Source organism: Sorex fumeus, unplaced genomic scaffold (genome assembly GCF_029834395.1).
Source record: "Sorex fumeus unplaced genomic scaffold, SorFum_2.1 ptg000061l, whole genome shotgun sequence".
Classification (NCBI taxonomy): domain Eukaryota; kingdom Metazoa; phylum Chordata; class Mammalia; order Eulipotyphla; family Soricidae; genus Sorex; species Sorex fumeus.
In genome coordinates this window covers 47,285,469-47,301,511 of record NW_026606118.1, presented here as the reverse complement: position 1 = coordinate 47,301,511, position 16,043 = coordinate 47,285,469, and positions in this window count along the sequence as shown.

Genomic DNA, 16,043 nt, shown 5'->3' with positions numbered 1-16,043 from the left:
TTTACTGATCTTTAGTACAATAATAGTAGAATGATTTAAAAAATTACCTAATTTAAAGATTGAATTAGAATTTACGCACATAAAAGTGTTAGTGGAAAAATGTTTTTAGGTAACGTTCACAAAGTACATATTCAATATTTTAATTTTATACTCAACTATGTAGGTACATTGTCAGTATCAATCATTCATTATTCAGAACACTCATTTTCTCTATAATTATAATTCCATTTAAATATAACGTTTTTGCATTTCCTAGTACTTGAGTTTCATAAGCTACCAGTTAAATGTGATAACTTGATAATTTACATTTATTACTAAAACCTGCTGGCGGAAAACAATTCATCACAGCCTATACCAAGTTTACCATTCAGCTCATACAAATGAAAAGAACTTACTACCTTCCTCGCTCAGGTTTCTCTTTGAGAATGCTGTTAACCCAATTCCTAATATGGAAACTGCTTTTCACATTCACAGAAAAAAAAAAAAAGCACGGGTATCCTTGGCAACTGGAGCCATGTGCAATCTCTCAGAACAGCTCCTCCTACACTCAAGTTTCCTAGGTAGCAGGCTGCATAGATTTTATAAAGACAATGGGATAATGGGACAGATATTACCCTGTTCAACCTTGCATGTGAAAAGCTTCAATAGAAGAGACTGATTTGCTATAATAACTGGCAATTTGGGAGAAAATATTAATTGTATAATGAGGTGACTTCCTCTGTCTAATGCAAAATTGCCAGTTTAATTCAAAGTCCAAAACATACTAGGTACTCATCAGGAATTTTTCAAGGTGAAAATAAGCACCGCCTGTTCGACTTCATCTCTATCACTGCACCACAAAACTAGCCCCTTCAGCTAAAATCCGAAGTAAGTCACAGGTCCGCATATTCATGGCAAATGGCGGTGACTTCAGTTTCTGAGAGTTTTGGCATTGAAGCAGAAAAGCTTTTCATGTCACGTGAATAAAATAAAACTTAATTTATCCCGAAACTGGCCATAAAGTACCACAAAACTTGAATCTCCCCAAAGCTTTTGTGTAGAGCTAGAAAATACCAGAAGATAAGTCACAGATAGGCTGAAGAAAATGCATTCTAAAAGTATATTTTTTAATTAAATGTGAAAATTGATTACACAGACAATATTGATAGAGGGGTGAGTGGGGAAAAGAAATACATTATTTATGTAGATTTCCCTTCTTTCTCCCAGCAAACATTTCAGAAGGGATAAACGTAAGTATCAGATAAAAATTATTATTAAATATAGGCAGCAAAAAAATTAAAATTTTGACTAAGAATATTTACAAGCCAAATATTGTTTAAAATTTTTGAAAACTTTTACAACTATTAACGTCGATCACATGAACTCTAAGTGTTTAACATATTACTCCTATTCTCTCAGAATTTAATTTAATGTAATTATCTAAAATCCAGATCCCGGACTAGAACAGTGCAGTCTTTTGCCCCCGCGCCTGGGTGTCCCTCGCCGGGACCCCTTGGAGGGGAGCGGGTTGAGCTTTCCTCCCCGCCCCAACCGGGCCAGGACCAGCCACCACCATGCTGAGACCACTCTCCGCACACATGAAGGTACTGGCAGAGGGACAAAGCCACGCGGGTTCCGGGGCCGAGACCTCCAAGCCTATTCAGATTGGAGTCGAGCATCTTCCATCCAGATCCTCCAAATTCCAGCAGGCGGGGGTCACACCCACCACCTGGCCCCCTGGCGCCGTGTAATCCCATCAGCGGCCAAGACTCAGAGACTATAAAATCCAGATCCCGGAACCGCGCGGCCGCATTTGCGGCCGCACGACATCTTATCAGAACTTTTTTTTTTATGACATTTTATTATCTCATTCCTACTTTGGACAAACTTGCAGGCTATCGAATGTAGCCTGCCCACAGGGCAGAGTCTGGCAAACTCCCCGTGGCGTACCAAATATGCCAAATACCAGTAACAATGATGGGTCTCATTCTCCTAAAGAGCCGTGAATATAATCTCAGAGCTAGGATGAAAGAGACGTTACTGGGGCCTGCTCGAGGCAATCGAAGATTAACAGGATGATGAAATGAAATGAAAAAAATCTATTGAGTTGCACATAAGGAAAAGTATAATTTATATGCATCTAATCATCTCTGAAGCATTCTTAATTTTAAATGATATTCAACTAGAGTATACAGATTATATTGTTTAAACTTATTTCACTAAACACTTAGCAGAACATCTTTTCAAAAAGAACCTAAGGGAAACAAGAGCATAATAAACCATTTTAATGCACTTGAATATTAGTAAGGCATATGCTACATATGATCACTTTTGAATCAAAAACGTGGGTGTAAATATTTAATATTATATTTTTCAAATGTAATAACAAAACGTTTATTCTGTCTCCTTCCCTCATTTATCACTTTCCCACTCTCTGTTATTTTATTTTATTTTTTGGTGTGTGTATGTTTTGGGGCCACAACTGAGTTTACTTCTGACTCTGTGTTCAGGTATCACTGCTGGAGGTGCTTAGACCTTATGTGGTCCTGGATCAAATCCAGGTAAGTTTTGCAAGAAGTACCAACTGTACTACATCTTTGGCTTTTGTTTTATTTTTTTCAAATTTATTTTTAGTAAGCAAGTTCTACCTAATACCCCTAATAATGAGCAATGAACATACCAAAAAGAATTGAAAACAAATAAAAAGAAGAAAACTACTAGGACCTGGTTTGATTAAATAAAAGCTATGCTTACTCTGGATGAGTTGCACAACTGTTCATCAGCTGTAACTAATAATCTGTTGCCAGGCAGCATAGTACTTTCCAAGAGGTCATGTCAGAATAATTTATGTATATAATCTACCATAGTTAAATTTTATCTTATAATGAAAGAAACTAATAATGAGACCACATTTGACAAGCATATTTAATTCTTATGTTTTATACAAAATTTAAGAAAATATATTTAAAATGTACAGAAGGTATCAATTTTTTTGATATGCAAATTTACTTTTATAAAATATCACAAATAGAATGTCTTGTTTGGAAGGATTATAGTACATAGTTCCTGCAAACCCTTTTCCATCTCTAAAACACTGTAATTCTCATGTAGCAGTCCTGTAATATGAGAAATGATTGAACGCTTTAGATGATACTGAACTTTGTCCTTCTGATTCAAGTCAGCTCCATTAGCCACAGATAGCACCTTTATATACCCTGTTTGCTGAATGGTTAATTTTTACCTAAACTGTCAGGGTAATATTTGATTTTAACTTATTAAAGTTATAGTGTAGTAAGACACGTCTAAATGTTTTAGAAACAGTAAAAAGTTCTTATATGAAAGTGGCAACTTAAAATTCCTTTAGTAAAATAAATCAATTTATAACTATTATGAACATATGCTTAAATAAATTGATGTCAAAAAGCAATTTTAAACTTGAAGGTTATTGAAGTAAAAAGTAAAGCTTTATATATTTTTACAATATTATAAAAAACAATTTAAAATCTAAATGATTAATACATTTCCAATTTTGAATTTTAAAAATATGCTTCTTAGGTTTATAAAAAATATACGTGTAAATATTTCTTAGCTTCATAATTTTTCATCTTTGAAATAGTATGCAGTCTCAAACATCATTAAAGTTCTACAAGTCTGTCTATGAAGGGAAAAATCATCCCAAAATTATTCTATTTCCTAGCAAAATAATTTCTCATACTTAGTCATAAATAATGAATTCTAAATTCGCAATGATTCCATTATTTTACTTACTATTTGTTGAATAAAAAAATCCATAACAAAATGTACAGATAGTCTGTAAAAGATAATAAGAAGTATCCTCTTTTTATACCATATGTGAATTAAACTATCAGGTGAAGCAAGTTGATATTTTCTAACAATAAATCTTAGTTTAGCACAGCAGTTAATTCTCTATTTTTTACCATATTAAATTCAACATATTGAATAAACACAAATTGGTATAAGCAATATCAATATAATCAACAAGCTAAAATGGTATAATGAACAACCATGATCAACCACTGAGTCCAAGATTTAGAAAGTGAAAAAAGACTTTCATAACCTATTACTCATTTTCATCTCTCCCCCTTCCTACCTATAATATTTTATCAAGCATGCATATTTTCCTAAGTTACTAAGTTACTCATTTAATTAGTAAAGGAAAGAATAGTTAATCTCCTAAGACTCACTGGTTTCCTCAACATTTTTCTTCCAAAATTCATTCATATTGTTTGTTGCAACTACATTATTTTCTCAGTTGTGAAATGTATGTTTTATTACATAAATATAAAAAGCATCACTTGTAATCACTTTTAATCACTTGTCATCCTGTTTATCGTTGATTTGCTCAAGCAGGCACCAGTAATGTCTCCACTCGACCCTGCGGCATGCTAATGTAGCCCAGTGGAGTCTGCTCACTCCAGGAACATGAAGACCCTCAAACCTTTCATTCAGGGTCTTGACAAAGAAGTCCGACCATCTCATAGGTGGGCAGCCAGGTAAATTTTTTTTTTGACATTTCATGGAATTCAGTCAGTAACTACTCTAATTAAGCTGTCATATCTAAATTGCATTATGTGTCCAGCCCATCTGATTTTCGACACCTTGGAAAAGAGGCAGCATCTCTGATCTTCTATCATCGATGGAGGTCGGAACTCCGGATTCCTTCTCTCAGTTGAGTGAAGCATGTTAATTCAAGCATAGCTCTTTCGATTCCACTTTGGGTGATCCGAATAGTTTTCTCATCCTGTTTTTGTAGGGCCCAGGTCTCTGAGGCATATGTTAGTGCAGGAAGAATGGTGGAGTTGAAAAGATGTGCCTGGAGCTGGAAGTTCTTCATTCTCTTAACAACTTGTTCAATGCTCTTGAAGACATTCTGTGTCGCTCTCTTCCTCCTGCACAGTTCTGGTGCCAAGTCGTTCCTCGTGTTATGTTCTTGACCCAGGTACACATAACGGCTGCATTTGGAGATCTTCATTCTGTTGAGAGCAAATGGAATGTCAGGAATGAGTCCATTTCTCATGAACCTTGTCTTTATGAGATTCAGCTGCAGTTTGACCTTTCCACACTCACAGTCAAAATCAGCCAGCATTTGTGCCACTTGGCTAATGTTTGGTGTTATTAGCACAAAGTCAGTAAAGTGGATGTGGTTTAGTTGCCAGTTGTCTATCTTCACTCCCATTCCTTCCCATTCCAGTCGTCACATAATATTCTGGAGGGTGGCACTGAAGAATTTCGGTGAAATGGTATCACCCTGCAGAACCACTTTCTTGACATGGATGATCACTTCCTTGTAGAATGGTGAGATCCTGGTCATGAATCCGTAATACAGCTCATGGAGAATCCTGAGTTCGAACGCCCTGTTTGGCTAGGGCTTCAATGACCACTTCAGTCTCAACAGAATCAAAGACTTCTTTAAATCAATGAACATTAGACAGAGCGGCATCTTGAACTCTCACAAAACTTAAATGAGCTTGGTTACCGCGTGGATATGTTTGATCGTGCTGAATCCTTTGCATAACCCAGTTTGCTTGCATGGTTGTTTTTCATCTAGTGCCTTGTCTATTCTACTTAGGGTACCTTGAGTTAACAACTTGTAGATGGCAGACAATGGACAGATTGGGCCATAGCTGCCAATGTCGTCAATGTCTCCCTTCTTGTACAACAGAACGGTCCAGCTTGTTTTCCATTGGGACAGAACCTTCCATTCAGACAGATAGCATGTGAAGAGCCAAGCCAGTGTATTGATGAGTACTGATGACAGTACTTTGGACAAACTGGCAAGCTACCGAATGTAGCCTGCCCACACGGCAGAGTCTGGCAAACTCCCCGTGATGTACCCAATATGCCAAATACCAGTAACAATGATGGGTCTCATTCTCCTAAAGAGCCTTGAATATAATCTCAGGGCTAGGGTGAAGGAGACATTACTGGGGCCTGCTCGAGGCAATCGACGAATAACAGGATGGTCGTGATGACAGATACTTCAGGTGTTCAGGTCTGACCTTGTCTGGGCCACGTACTGTTTGCTTCTTTACTGATGAAATGGTGTGTCAGATTTAGGAAGGGATATCCATCCTGCGGAATTTGGTATGTGAGCAGGTGGACGTGGCTATCAAAGAGATCCAAGTAGAAGTCATGTATAATCTTCTCCATTGCCTTTCTGGAAGATTTGATAGATCCATCAGGACGTTGGAGGGCAGTCATCTTGGTCTTGTAGTTGGTGAAGGACAGGCGAGCGTTATGAATACTTTTCCTGGTTTCTACTGTATAGACCAACACTGTTGCTCTTCTCTCTTTGAGGTTTTCCTTTTTCTTAAATTTTATTAAATCACCATGAGAAAGTTACAAGCTTTCATGTTTGGGTTACAAATACAAAATGATCAAACACCTGGGAAGACCCGTGCTAAGCCTGTTCCAAACATAGAGATGAGGTCTTCCTTTATCGCTTCTCTGCACAGCTTTGTGAGCTGGGGCATTAGCTTGTGATTGACTGAGGCTTGCGCCAAACCACGTTGGTGAATGAGTTTGAGAGTTTCCTAGGACAGGTGTCTGTTTGATAAAAAACATCAATTTGAGTATACAACGTGTTTGCCTCTAAATGGAAATGGGGATGCACATAAACAGATTTTGTGAAGATGTAATTATATTCCAAAATGGTTATATTGACCTACATTTTCCTTAGAAATATATGGGATCATATGTCATCTTATTTCTCAATTTTGAAGACCTGGAACGTATAACATTGTTTTACATTTTAAAATTAATTAATACTTTTTAGATTGACATTCATTTCAGTATCTTTTTATATGCTAATTTGTCTTATTTGTCTATTCTGTTTTTGTAGTTTTCCTCTACTTTTTCTTTTGAACTGTTTCACGTTTTTATTGATTGATCTTGTAGGTGTTTTTCAAATTCTGCATGCGAAGTTTGTTAAGCATACATACTTAGATTTATTTGTTTTAATGTGTGGCTTTAATGCATAGCATTTGTAAAACATCATTTTTATCTTCTTTCTATCAATTCTTAACCTGTCTATGTTTATAAGGTAATGTAAGCAAACCATAGATTTTCTTACACCCAGCTAATCAGTTTGGAGTTCCAAACTAAATAGCAAATAAGGAAGCTTAATGTTCATGCGTACTAGCCAAATACTCTACATCTATAAATCTTCCTGTCAGTAAGCTGACACAAGGAAATGAGGAAACTGTTCTGCAATTAAGTACCATTGGCCTTGCAGTAGATGTCTACAGGGCAACTCAGTATTGCTTATGCTTCTAACAATTTTCTAATTCTGAAATTTCTTTATATTCTCTAGCAGGCACATTCACTAAAAAAAATCACCATTCCCTCACTACTAAACAGGTCACTTCTTTTCAGACCGTTTCATAGAAAAACATATTTCCTATGTCTGCAATTCATATTTTTAAAATCACTTACTGTTGAATTCACTGTCAAGAATTTCAGAGGATTCTTAATAATACTGTTTGGTTCAAAGTAAATATAATTTTCTCATATTCCTAGGACTCTGCTTCAATTCTCTAGGAGCATAATTTTGCCAAAATCAGATTTTATAGATGTGAATTTTTATTTTACCCATCAAATATTACTTGGATTTACATACCTTATTAACAGTGTAATTGTAGTTGGCATGTTGGCTGGTGTTTCACTTATCACAGGCATACATCAGATTTTTAAATATAGGGACTGGAGCAATAGCAGAGCGGGTAGGGCATTTGTCTTGCATGCGGCCGACCCGGGTTCAATTCCCAGCATCCCATATGATCCTTTGAGCACCGCCAGGAGTAATTCCTGAGTGAATGAGCCGGGAATAACCCCTGTGCATCGCAAGGTGTGACCCAAAAAGTAAAACCAAAACCAAAAACAAAAACAGATTTTTAAATATAACAGACAATTCATTACCTGAATCACACATTTTTTAATCTTTCAACATTATGTGTCTTATTCAACATAGAATAATTTTTACCATGAATTTATAACTTGAAATTTAAAATTTACCTTCATCAAAGGGTAGTGTGCAATGCCCTTATTCTTTCAACATAGTCTTGATCTAGCAGTTTTACTGTTCTTTGTAAATCTCCATGATACAGAGAGTCTGGGAGAAGATACAGGTCAACATATCTTTGATAAACAAAGCCTTATGGGTTCCATCTGGCACTTCTCCATAGCCTTATAGCACTTTAGCACTGTCCTCCCATTGTTCATCAATTCGCTCGAGCTGGCCCAGTAACACCTCCATTGTGAGACTTGTTGTTACTGTGTTTGTCATATTGAATACATCACAGTTAGCTTGCCAGGCTTTGCCGTGTGGGCTAGATACCCTCAGTAGCTTACCAATAAAATAAACGGCCAAGAGTTAGGTATGTGGGAGATACAACCACAAACCACCTCCGGCTCAGCTATATAATTGGAGTCATGGCATCTCTGGTTCCTGATCAAACTGACTCAGAAACAAGTCTCCAAACCCAGTGACTTTTGGGAGATATGCGTCTGGACCCCGCAGTAGGTTACTGTCTCCTGGCCACCCCAGCAGGGATAGAGTGTTTTCCCTCCGCCTGTTCCCCCTAGGTGGCTTGGTGGCCGCCATCCTCCAGAGGCCACTGAACAGTCAGGTTTGGGCCCTCAGTGACAAAACACGTGGGGCCTCGTAGGATGAGGAAAGAGCCGGCCTTTTTCTCCCCGTCCCAACGAAACCCCAAGTCACTACCCACAAATGGCCTTTCTGGCTCCTGATCAAGCTGTTTAACAAATCTCAGAACTCAGCAGGTTTTGGCAGAAATCCCTCCAGATTTAATTGTTAAAACTTCGGAATTCCAAAATCACGCAGCCACTACTGCAGCCACGCAACACCATATGTTATTCATAACCAGCAATAGAAAACAAATTGTCTAGTGTTGCCTTTTAAGAAGATCTCAGTGTTGGGGTAAAATCCCAAATAATATTGGTAGGTTTGGTGTCAAAATATTGAATGTAATCAAAGTAGAGAGAGAGTAATTTGGAAATCACCTGCCCCACAGGTAGGAGGAGGGTGTGTGATGGGGGTGTACTGGGGTTTTTGGTGGTGGAGAATGAGCACTGGTGAAGGTACAGTTGTTTCATTGTATGACCAAGACTTAAACCCAAAAGCTTTGTAAGTGCTCTCATGGTGATTCAATAAATAAAATTATAAAAAAAAAATGGGGAAAAAAAGTAAGGTGGAGTTCATGCCGAATTCAATCAGCTAATCTAGTGGCTGAATAAATAGCAGTACTCCTACATTTTAAAAAAAAATCTCTGTATTAACTGGGTTACCAATCTTCTTTTATTCTGCCAACAGCCTAGATTTTTGGCCATGAAGTTGTGCATCCATTCTAGCCATGCCCCTATCCTTTGTACTGTCTTCCTGATTCTTTAAACAATTTTAAAATGTGATTATTAACTCATCCACTAATGTTTGAGCCTGTTAATTGTGCTACAACTTTGCCAAGACTTTATATTTTGTCTTGTTAATTTTGACCATTAGCATAACCTTTATACTAGTATTCGTGAAGAGTTAGATTTCCCTAAATCAAATAAATTTCCTAAACATATTTTGTTTGTTTATTATTTTGAAAACAAAATTTATTCAGTTTGGGCATTTAGGGTTTAAGTTTCTAAAATATTTCTAAGCTGTTGACTCTATTTTGTTTTGTTTTCACTTTATATATTCTAGATAAGAGGCCTTTTATACACACAGGAGCAACAAGTATATATCCTTATTCTTTGCAGCTTATTTAGTTTTAGTGAACTTATGTTCTTAATTTTATTTAGTTTTGTTTTTCCCTATGGGCTGCACTTTCAGCAATGCTGCTCTCCAAAGGCTTCTTCCAGTGATATTTAGTCCAATGGCACAGGTTTGATGGTTGAGTACTTGGGTCCTTCAGGACCACATGGTTGGTTTGGTACTCAGATGCCTCCAGACCACCAGCAGAGTTTTAGGGACCCTTAGAATGATACCTAGCAGCAATTGAGGGTGTATGTTGGGCAAGGGGTTAAATTCGGGCAAGGGTTTCACACTTGCTGTACATATATGTTCAACGCTTTGTGAAGTCTTTCAGACTTGGTTTTGAATTTGAATGGAGTTTACAACAAAGTTCAACTTTTAAAACAGTTAACTATTTTATTGTTTCATTTAAAATGTTTGCCTTCTTCATTAAATAATATGAAAATATTTCTTGTTTTTCATGATATTTTTTGTAGTTACATTTAATATTAAAATCTACTATCAGGACTGGAAAGATAGTTCAAAGTACTACAAAATGCTGGAGGCCTTGGTTTGATCTACAGCACCAAAATGTCCCCCAAATACCACTGAAAGTCACTCCAGAGCATTAATCACTCCAGCAGTGAGTTCAAAGCACCACACTCCCACCCAAAGTAAACACAATAAAATCTATAATGATATGTGGAAATAATCTGTGGTGGTAACAAGGTTAATTAGTTTATATCCAGTCATTGCGTTTTCCTAGCATGATTATTTTGTAATACTATTATTTTCCTAATTTTTCATAGTATGACATTAATCACCATCCAAATTACTCAATATGTATGGTCTGCACTCCTTACTTCATTAATCTTCTTATCCATTCTGTTGGTGCCTCTGTGGTCTGCTTTAATCATTAGAGTTTGCTTCTAGTGATTTTTAAAGGAACATTCCCTAGTTTAGCACTTTTTAGGTATTTTCTTGACTGCATTGGCTATTTGCAATTCTAAATTAATTTTAACCAGATAATCAGTTATACATCTTTTCACACACAAATATTACAAACAAGTTGGGAATTTTGTAAAATTTATGTTGAACACATAATGTGGACTATCTTTATAATATTGAGTCTTGATATCAATGAAGATGTTATTTGTATTTAGTTATTTTTAGATCTTAATAATGTGTTCTTTTCTTAAACTATACTTAATGAGTCAATCTCATACTTTTGCCCTCTTATCTCATTTATTGAACAATTACATTTTAACTTTCTGTAACTCTCACATAAAATGACTTTGCCCAAGAACTTTGCCTGTCTTAGATAACTTCTTTATAAATTCTGCCATTTCTCACCCTTTTTGATTTGGTGAGACTTTAAACACTTATGTATCTGGGCAATGCTTTGATTTTTTTCAAAATAATTAACACAAACAGAAATTATATGTGTTTACTTGTTTACTTTCTATATAATGAACTCTGTGAAAACTCTGAGTAGATACTTTATCAACTTTATATTATGGAAAATAATTTAAATTTTAAATTTTGAAATATTTATTTAGAAATGTGATTGTATATAACATTTATGAGCATTGACACTAATAATAATTGCTGAGTTAATAATAAGAACTAATGAGTCATTTAGAAAAGATTTAATGGTTGGCAAAATAGGAGGCATATTCCCCCTAAAATTTAAAATTGGTTTATCTATGTCTAGTAAATGTCTACATGTTTTAAAATAATTTTATTTAAAACATGTTGATTTGTAATATTGCAAATGATAGGGCTTCATACATACAATGTTTTGCCACCACACCCTCCTCCCGACTTCCATTCCCTCCACCATTTTCTCACATTCCCCTCAACTATCCACTGTCCCCTTGGTAAACTCAGTTCTGCAGATCTGTTTTCAGGTTCTATTGTCTTTGGTAATTTATGATGTCCATCATATGTTTTTTTTATAATCCTTATATGAGAGAGATTATTCTGTACATGCTCATCTACTTTGGATTGACTTCACTTACCATGGTGAAGTTTTTCAACTAAAGAAAAGTTATTTTAGGGCACCAAGTGGTTTATAAAACTTTAAATGGTAGAGTTCATACATAAAACATTCCAGAACCACACCCATTACCAGTGTCCACTTCCTTCACTATTGTCCCAGTGTCCCCTCCCCATTACCCATGCTGTCACTGTCACTGTCACTGTCCTTCCATTGCTCATCGATTTGCTCGAGCGGGTCCAGTAATGTCTCCACTGTGACACTTGTTACTGTGTTTGGTTTATCGAATACGTCACGGGTAGCTTGCTGGGCTTTATATCCCAGATATGAGATTATTTTGTGTCTGTCCCTCTCTTTCTGACTAAATTCACCCAGCATGATACTCTCCAGGTCCATCTACATAGCAGTAAATTGCTTGGTTTTGTGGGAATTTATATAAGAAGTTCATTGAATCTGTATAATGCTTTTGACAGGTTGTCATTTTGACAATACAAATCTTTTTAATCAATGAACAGCAGATGTATTTTCATTTCTTGGTGCATGTTTTTATTTCTTTTAATAGTGACTTGTAGCTTTCTTTACAAGTCTTTCATCTCTTTGTTAAGCTAATTGCCAAGTACTTCAATTTTTGAGGCACATTGTAAATATTATTTTTAAAAAATTTCTCTCCCTTATTTCCTTACTTCATATGAAAGATCATTAATATATTTGCTTTGATTCTTTAGCTGGCCACTTTACTGGGTAAATCTATTGTTTCTAGGAAATTTTTGTGAAATCTTCAGGTCTGTCTAACTAAACAAAGCCCAGGTCCAAATCGGTTTCCTACTGAATTCTTCCAAACCTTTAAAAACCTGCTTCCAATCCTGCTCAAAAGAAAACAAAAGTAGAGTTAATATTAATGAATATTAATTTTCCCTAGATTTATTATAATAAACAAAAATATTTATAAATAATAGTGTATGAAGTATCTTCCTTAGAAAATGGGATAAAAGAATTGGGGAAGAAGCATCTTAAATTTAAAAAGTGTGATATATACTCAGAGAGTCTATATTTATGAATAGCATCGCACATTTTTAAATCTACTCAGCTAGTTCTAGTTTATAGTCATCAGAACAAAATGAAAAAGGAAGGAAATATAAAACAAGAGTTGATCTTTTTCCTTAACTGGAAAATTTCTACTTAAATGGAAAAGAATATCTAAAATATGTTCCTTTCACTTCTAATCTCAATCTTTAAGCTTATTTCAGTCAGTTAAACATAAAATCCTCATTTTTCCTTCTGCCTACCCCATTACAGTAAATGCTTTCCTCCTACATATTTCCTCTCGAACCCCAGCAATATATGCATAAAATGTTTTTTTTCTCAATTTCTCATATCTGAAGCATAATTTTGCTTTGCTTCACAATCATTTCCATTTAATGGAGAAACTCAATATCATCCTATAAAACAAGTGACTAAATGTTTGGTACAAAATGTCAGAGATGTTGTTTTGAATGATACCAATATAGAAAATCTTATCTAGAAGAATGTTATATGTGATGAAATATCATATATGATGAGCTATATCCTTTGAAAGAGAATACTGAATAATTTATACAGACAGTTGTTTTCCCTAGAGATCCTTAGAATAAAAAGATGCTAATATTAATTATCAATTTGTTTTTACATTACCAAAATCTCAACTAATTACAGTATTACTTAATCAATTTCTACTTTTAGAAGTATTATGGACCAGACATCCTGTTTTAAAATATCTCAAATATCAATAAATCATAACAAAAAAACATTTAACTCTCTTGGTCAGGTCACATAATATTGACGGAAAGAAACTAATAAATAATACAATACAAAAAAAACATAATAGTGAGATTAATCAGTTTTAAAATAATATGCTTTTTTTCTAAATAAGGAGGGCATTACAAATCTTACAGACATTATGGGCAACGAAGAAAGAAACTCAAATGTAATGTTGAGCAAGTTACATAAAAAGGGAAATAACCTATCTGCACTTTAACTCTGGATTAAAATGTTCCCTCCTGGGATTTTAAGAAGAACTGCCTCACTGACTTTAAATCTGTATTATCACATTGTTATGAGAACTCAAGCAAAGAACTAAATTAAAACAAGTCTTGACCCATGTAGAGGTAAATCCATATTTTCTGGATGATATAATTTAAAATAAAGCTAATACTTTGATATATGCACATAAGCAATAAATATATAAAGAATTACAAGGAAAATATAAATAGGAAAATCAGAAAAGCAGTTAAGATCGACAGAGAAGCAATAGGCGGTAAGAAGAAAGTTGAACATTATAAAGAAACTGCAGAAAGAGACTCCTTAAATTTATTGACTATATCCCATGTGCCTCAATTCCTTTCTCCCCTCCCTCCCTTCCTTCCTTCCTTCCTTCCTTCCTTCCTTCCTTCCTTCCTTCCTTCCTTCCTTCCTTCCTTCCTTCCTTCCTTCCTTCCTTTCTTTGCTTTGCATACAGGCAACCCAGGATGGATCTGGCACCCACATTGGTCCTCCAAGTCCCACCACAAGTAATCCCTAAATGGAGAACCAGGAGCAAACCCTGAGAATATCCATACGTGGCTCCAAAAAAAATGGTTAGTTCATTAGTTTTCAGTTTGTACAGTTCATTGAATACATAACCTGTGTTTTTTGTTTGATTATTTTATTAATGAATTTGCTAATATGGCAAATACTCAATTACTTCTAAATTTAAACCAAGTTCTTCATAAGTTTTTTATTCAAGTTATCAAAATTAAAAGTCATATGGAACCAGATAGAGTATAGGGATAAGGTACCTGCTTTACATGCTGCCAACCCAGTTTGATCCCTGGAATTGCATATGGTTTGTGAGCCTGTCAAGTGTGATGCTTGAGCACAAAGCCAGTGCTAAACAAGCCCTGAGTTCTGCTGGGTATGGTCTAAAACCAAATGAACAAACAAATAAGAAACAAAAATATCATATGATTTTAGAATTACATTATTGAAGCTTAACTTCAGTTTTTAATTATATCTTTTATTTACAAATAGCATTACAAATACTTTTTTTCATTTAGTGTATGCTGCATAATTATTTCCCGGAAGAATTTTCTTTGGACTAAATTTGTAAACTATGAATCATTATAGTGTATAAAGTATAAAAATTATCATCATAAAGAAATGTTGGGCCAGGTTTATATGCCAGATGTATTATACATGAGTCCCAAAGAAAGTAATATTTCATTGTAATTGGCTACACTTCCTCTTATTTATACATTCCCATGTGCCTCAATTCCTTTCTCCTCCCTCCCTCCTTCCTTCTTTCCTTCCTTCCTTCCTTCCTTCCTTCCTTCCTTCCTTCCTTCCTTCCTTCCTTCCTTCCTCGTTATTTTCCTAGAGTTAAATTGTACAGTCAAAATTCTACATTCTTGAAAATTCTTGTAAATTTTAAGCTAACAAAAATTATTATAAGCATTCCTCAACTATTGAGTACTTAATATTATTATTGTCTAAATATTTTATGAAAAAACAGTCTCAGAGATGTTAAGTTAACTTAGTCGGGTTACATTTAGCTGTCATAATGCTGCATTCGTAAAGATGGGGCACATCAGGCCACTGGGCTATATAAGGTCGAGGTAGTCATGTGGTCTGGTCCTGGTACAAGAATGATGGGACAGATATATATGCTGCTCTACAGCTGCCAATATCTGTCTGTCTACACTTTATGGCCCCCAGTGATGTTATATATATCCAAATGGCCTTTGGCAGGAAAAAGGTTTCCTTAACCCTTGTAGCAATCTTTTATTGTATTGGTTCAACAGGTTCCAGCACTTGGATGCAGACTTGTTACTCAAATAGTTCTTTGGTATGACTCATTATTTCCTCTAGAATTAGAAAATGCAAAGTAAATTATGCTTTGTCTACAAATCTAAAATTTGAGTGGTGTTGGCATAATTTTAGTAAAACTTTTCTATTCTAGAGTACGAAAGGCCTGCTGTCAGAAGGCTGCCAAAGTTCCCTATATAATCTTCTTATATAAGAAAATCTAATAATATATATAGTGGTTTTCATTCATGAATTTGCAAGAAAATCTTTTATGTAATACTCTGTTGACTCAACAACATTCTGTTTCGATCACAATATGCTTTCCTCAAATCTTAAAAATCTTTTCTTTCATCTTATTTTGAAATTGATGTGCTTATTTTATGGAGGTACAAGAATTGTCAAAATGTATATAATACTGAATGATATATCAAAACTAACAATGTAGTATCCACAAGAAATACAAATTAAGAACGACACAACCTTTTGTGT